The sequence below is a fragment of the Grammomys surdaster genome, unplaced genomic scaffold (assembly GCF_004785775.1).
Source record: "Grammomys surdaster isolate TR1022 unplaced genomic scaffold, NIH_TR_1.0 97, whole genome shotgun sequence".
Taxonomy (NCBI): domain Eukaryota; kingdom Metazoa; phylum Chordata; class Mammalia; order Rodentia; family Muridae; genus Grammomys; species Grammomys surdaster.
In genome coordinates, this window is record NW_021604576.1 from 9221706 (window position 1) to 9227852 (window position 6147).

Below are 6147 nucleotides of genomic sequence, written 5' to 3' on the forward strand. Positions count from 1 at the left end.
GAAAAGTAGCACCCCTTGATAAAGTGGGGAGATGGGAAGCCCTGAATTCCTCACCTGTGGGCAATTTCAGAAGGAGGGGACGGTTACAATCTAAGCTTTGGCCAAGGAGGAGGAGTGGGGACCACGGATTAGAGTGACATCATTTAAGACAAGAAAGCAGGGATGCAGCTGAAACACTCCCAAGCCCAGCAGTAGTCAGTCCCATGATTGCTAATCTGAAGTCTTCCCATCTATTTTAAGGGCCACCGTATAGCTATGGCAGAGGGAGGACAGGCAAAGGCAGACACAGGACAGACCACCAGTTGGAGACTGTGTGACAGTTGCATTAGCTGTGCTTGCCACTCCCAATGGAAACTGATTTTAACACACCTTCTTGATCCGAGTTCAACCAGGCAAACAGCGGATACATTTGACAAATAATATTACACAACACAACTTTAATATTTCAAATGGACAAGAAGTTAGTAGCAGAACAGTGTTTCAGGATGAAGTCTGTGTGGGACTTCCTCTCCAGTACTTTGAGGGCTACAGATGCATCTAGAAAATTCACTATTGTGGAAAATGAAGATTTGGGCTGAATGGGGAGGGGATGCCGGGGCCTGGGGACTAATTGCTGTAACACTGTCCTTCTGGCGGCCGTGGCAGATTCATGTTCTCTTTTGACATCTGAAGTCTTCCCATCTATTTTAAGGGCCACCGTATAGCTATGGCAGAGAGTATTCAGTACTTCAAGTGCTGAAGTACCTGCAGGATGACTTTGATTCTGTGGGAATTCTGCCATTTTGCCAGCACAACCGTGGTTCTTGGATCTACCATCCGTTTGAACTGCACACTCCACTCATATTGACTCTGGTTTCAAATCTTACAAATGGGGGTGCGTCTACGTGCTTAGGTCCACATTCAATTTTGAGGCTGTATATTCTGTTTTCATAAATTGTTCGTGGAGGTCCAAGATAGATAGGATACCTGTCTATCTTGTGTCATGTCTTCATCGCCCTCCAGACTCCAGCTTACAGTGCCTTCGCCTAATCCTTTCTAGCCTTCTTCCAGCTCTTCCAACAGTCAGAAATTTCAAGAAACTTTACTCCTGCAGCAGACTTTAACTTTTTAATAAATTGTTAAATCCCTTTATTAGTTTGTTTTTTTTTATTGTTTCTTTTGATTAGTTTCAATTTGAAGTTTATTGGGATGACACAGACTGCTTATTTCCTGATCCTATTTACCTGAGATACATTCTACCCAATCCTTTTACTTTAAGGTGGTGATTTAAACTTAAGATGAGTTTCTTGTTAAAAAAAAAATATATATATGTTTTATATTTATATTTATATAATACATATTATATAAATACTATTATATATATGTTGTTTTTTAATTTTTTCAGCTAGTCTATGACTTTTGGAAATTTGAGGTCATTAATACTCAGAATTTTTAAATTACGTGTGGAGATTGTAGTCTCGTTTTTTCACCTTGTGATCTTAGTTGTGTTTTGTGTTTCAATACATTATAACAATCTGTTATTTTCTTTCTAGAGTTTTGGCTGTGCTTATTCCTCTCTTTAATTGGAAGTTTTGCTTACAATATTCTTTAGATTTTTTTTGTTTGATTGTTTAAAGAGCTGTTTGTATCCTGGAAAGTTTTTCTTTTTCCTTCATCACATATGATAGTTTTGCTGGGTATAGTAGTCTGGGTTGGTGATTCTGTTATTTTAGAACTCGTAGTGTTTTGTTGTAGGTTCTGCTGATATTAAAAAATTTCATTGAAAAATTAGCTGTTATTCTGATGGTTGGTGCCCCAATTCCTTCATGGAACGTCTTGCTTGGTTACTGGAGATGGCCAATTTCATGCTCCTTATCTCCCTTTTCTAGGAGTCTTAGCTATGGTTACCTTCACAGATTTCTGGAAGTTTTCATTATCTAGGTTTCTAGCTCATCCTAAAGATGTGCACCTCATTCCAGCCGTTCTCTTCTAGTACTCTCTACCTTCCGCTTCCCCTCACATCATCCTTCTTGCTCCTATCCCCAAATCCTCTCTTACCCAGTTCCCTCCCTCCATTGGTCCACCCCTGAAGTCCAGTTTTTCTCCTTCTCAGTGAGATTCAAGTGTCCTTTCTTGGTCTCTCCTGCTACTTAGCTTCTTTGGGTCTATACCTTGTAGCCTGGTTATCCTGTACTTTATGATAAACATCCACTTATAAGTGAGTTCATACATTCCTTGCATTTTTAGTTATAGGTTACTTCATTCATGATGATCTTTTATAGTTTTATCCATCTGTCTACAAATTTCATGAAATTCTTGTTCTTTTTTTTTTTTTTTTGGTTTTTTCGAGACAGGGTTTTTCTGTGTAGCCCTGGCTGTCCTGGAACTCACTCTGTAGACCAGGCTGGCCTCGAATTCAGAAATCTGCCTGTCTCTGCCTCCCAAGTGCTGGGATTAAAGGCATGCGCCACCACCATCCAGCTGACATTCTTGTTCTTAATAGCTGAGTAATACTCCATTGTGTAAATATTCCACATTATCTTTATCCATTCTTCAGCTGAGAGATTGTTTCCAAGATTCTGGTTATTACAAATATAGCTGCTATGAATATAATTGAGCAAGTGTCCTTGTGGTATGGTGGAGATTCCTTTGGATGTATGAATAAGATTCATATAGCTAAGTATTGGGGATAAAACTATTCCCAATGTTCTGAGAAACCTCAAGATAAATTTCCAAAGTGGATGTACAAGTTTGTACCCCCACCAGCAATGGAAGAGCATTCATTGCACTTCACATTCTCTCCAGCATGAACTGTTGCTTGAGTTTTTGATCTTAGCTATTCTGATGGATATAGGGTGAAATCTCAGAATTGTTTTGATTTGCATTTCCTTGATGACTAAGGATGTTAAACATTTTTGTAAATGCTTCTCAGCCATTAGAGATTCCTCTGTTAAGAATTTGGCTTAACCAGGTATGGGAAGAGACAAGAGAGAAGTTCAGAGGGTCAGGAGAATAAATAGAAATAGTAGCAGTGGGGAGTGGGGAACTTGGAGAACCACTAGAAAGTCCCAAATGTCAAGGATGTGGGATGCTCCCAGGACCCAATGAGGATAACATTAGCTGAAATACCCAACATCAGGGAGATAGACCCTGAAGAGACCACCTCTCGTACAAAGACATGGCCCCCATTCGGAGCCATGGATGGGTAGGGCCACCACACATCTAAAAATTTTTACCTCAGAATTGTTCCTGTCCAAAGGCAATATAGGGACAAAAATGGAGCAGAGACTGAAGGAAAGGTCATGCAGAGACCACCTCACAGTGTGATTCATTCTGTCTGTAGACACCAAACTCTGACACTATTGCTGATACCAAGATATGCTTGCAGATAGAAACCTGGTATGGCTGTCCTCTGAGAGGCTCTGCTAGTAACTGACTAAGACAGATACAAATACTCACAGTCAACCACTGGCCTGAGTCTGGGGACCCCAATGGAAAAGTTAGGGAAAGGGCTGAAGGAGCTGAATGGGATTCTAACCCCATGGGAAGAACAACAGAAGCAATTAATCAGACACTTCAGAGCTCCCAGGGACTAAGCCACCAGCCAAAGAGTATATACGGGTTGGTCCACGGCTCCAGCTACATATGCAGCTGAGGACTGCCTCATCTGGCATCAGTTGGAGCAGAGAAGCTTGGTTCTGTGGAGGCTTGATGCTCCAGAGAAGGGGGATTCTAGAGTCGTGAGGGGGAAGTGGGTGGGTGGATGGGTGTGGGAGCAGACCTTTAGAGGCAAAGGGGAGGGGAAGAGGACGTTTATGGGAGGGAGACTGGGAAGGGGGATAACATTTGAAATGCAGACAAATAAAATGATTAATAAAAAAGGGGGAAAAGAATACAGTTTAGATCTGTACTCCATTTTTAATTGGGTTATTTGGTTTGTTGATGTCTCGTTTCTTGAATTCTTTCTGTCTTGGACATTCCTGTTGTTTAGTTCTTGAGATTTGACCTAGACATGTGGAGTTTTTCTTTGATTTGTGTCTGATGTTAGTTTGAATCAGTGCAGGAGCTATGTGTTCTGATCTGGGATAAGTGCAGCTGGTGGATGAGGTGTTTTAGGCTTAGCTCCTACACTACAGGTCTAGAGCTAGCTAGGTCTGTGGGTACAAAGATAGCAGGAGTCAGCAAGGAAAGTAGTGTCTCACCAGTCAAAGGTGACATTTGAACAAAGCATCTCAAAGTCACTGATGTGGATGTAGGCTTGTAGTGATGCCATAAGTGGGAGAGGAAGTGAAGGACAATGTGGGTGATGGAGGGTAGATGGAAAAGAAAATAAAGGGCTACCCAGCAATGCTGGCTCATAATTGAAGATGGTTAAAGGGCCATAGGTCTGGGGGTTTACAGATGGCAGTGGCTTCTGTGAATACATTTTATAAATATGTCTTTCTTCATAATGTCTTTTCTAAGCTCCTATAGGTCAGAAATTTGTCCCAGAAAGCTTTCCAGCCAGCACAGGGATAACAATGCCAGGAGACTTTCAGAAAGGATCTCTTGGTGGCAAAGATTATATGTCTTTAGTTATGCAAGACAATAGTTTTTTTTTTGATTCTGTGTTTGATTAGGCTTTTGTTTTAATTGCCAATGGTGTATACTGAGACTAAGGTGGCTAGATTAGGTTTTCTCCTAAGTGGTCAGTGCCCTCACTGTTGGTTGGTAGTAAACTCAATTGACTCCCTGAGGACACCAACTGTCAGATAATCAACATCAGGAATCCAGATATTATGACAGCACACATCCCTAATCATTATGACCAGAAAGCTTGTGGAATTTCCCACCTCAGGGAGATGGTCTGTCATTTCTATCACTGTCTCAGAGAGGTCAGGGTCTAATGGATGATAAGGAAGCATTGCTCTTTGCTCCTAAGCTGGGTAATTGGCTTGTTGCCAGTGAGTTGTGAGAACAGTATTGCCTCATTAACTTTGTCTCTGGGAGCTTGACTGCTCTGGGAAGGGAGAGGAAACTGGTCAAAAGTAAAGTGCTCTTTGCCGTGAAGTTCCGATGGCTTCAGGGGCTAGAGTGTCCTTAGTTTCTCTGGTTTCCTTCTATCCCTTGTCATACTGTAGTGGTTTAGATAAGAATGGCACCCATAGGCTCAAATATTTGAATGCTTGTTCATCAGGGAGTGGGGCTGCTTGGCAAGGATTAGGGGGTGGAAGTAGGTGTGACTTGTTGGAGGAAGTGTGTCACTGGGGATGGGATTTGTGGTTTTAAATGCTCAAGCCAGGCATAGTGTCATTCTCTCTTCCCGCTGCCTACTGATCTAGCTGTAGAACTCTCAGTTACCTTTCCTGCACCATGTTTAACTGCATACTGCCATGCTTCCTGCCATGATGATTAGGGAATACACACACACACACACACACACACACACACACCACACACACACACACACACACACACACACACACACACACACATATATATATATATATATATGTATGCCGTCTCCAATGAAATGGTTTTTTTGTTTTAAACAGTTGCTGTGGTCATGGTGTCTATTTTACAACAATAGAACATGGACTAAGACATCTACCCAGAGGGTTGATCAGGGCTTTAAAAGAGGGGGTTTGTTTCAGAGGCAGTCCAAGATTAGGTTTCTAGTTTTTCCTTCTTTTTTTTCCCACTTTCTGGCATAATCTGATTTAGTTTTGACTTATATGTTTAGAATATGCTTTCTTGTATTAGGTTGTAATTATATGAGTCCAATAGGATCATACACTTTTTATTTATTCATTTAGTTTTTGCTTTGCCTGAAAATAGTATTTGGTTTATGGTTCTTAATCAAAAAAGATATGTTTTAACTAATGAAAAATAATGCTGAATATTGGCAAAATTAAACATATTTATTTAAGTAAAAATTTTAAAATGTACCAAAAATTAAGACAGAAAGTATTGATGTGTCCACTCACACCCAAGCTGTACATGAATGCATATGCAGAACATCTAGGGATCTGCGATAGAAAAGACAGATCTCATAATTTTTATACATTTTCCCAAATTCATTCCCAGGAGATTCCAGTTCAGTTTATGGATATATATATATATATATATATATATATATATATATATATATATATATGATGCTAAAAGCATATATTTCATGCCAATTTA

At 40.3% G+C, this 6147-nt stretch overlaps 1 pseudogene; it reads right to left on the minus strand.

The window, feature by feature from the left end:
- Positions 1 to 606: 606 nt before the first annotated feature.
- Positions 607 to 5333, minus strand: LOC114631654 (annotated as a pseudogene).
- Between the last annotated feature and the right edge of the window lie 814 nt (positions 5334 to 6147).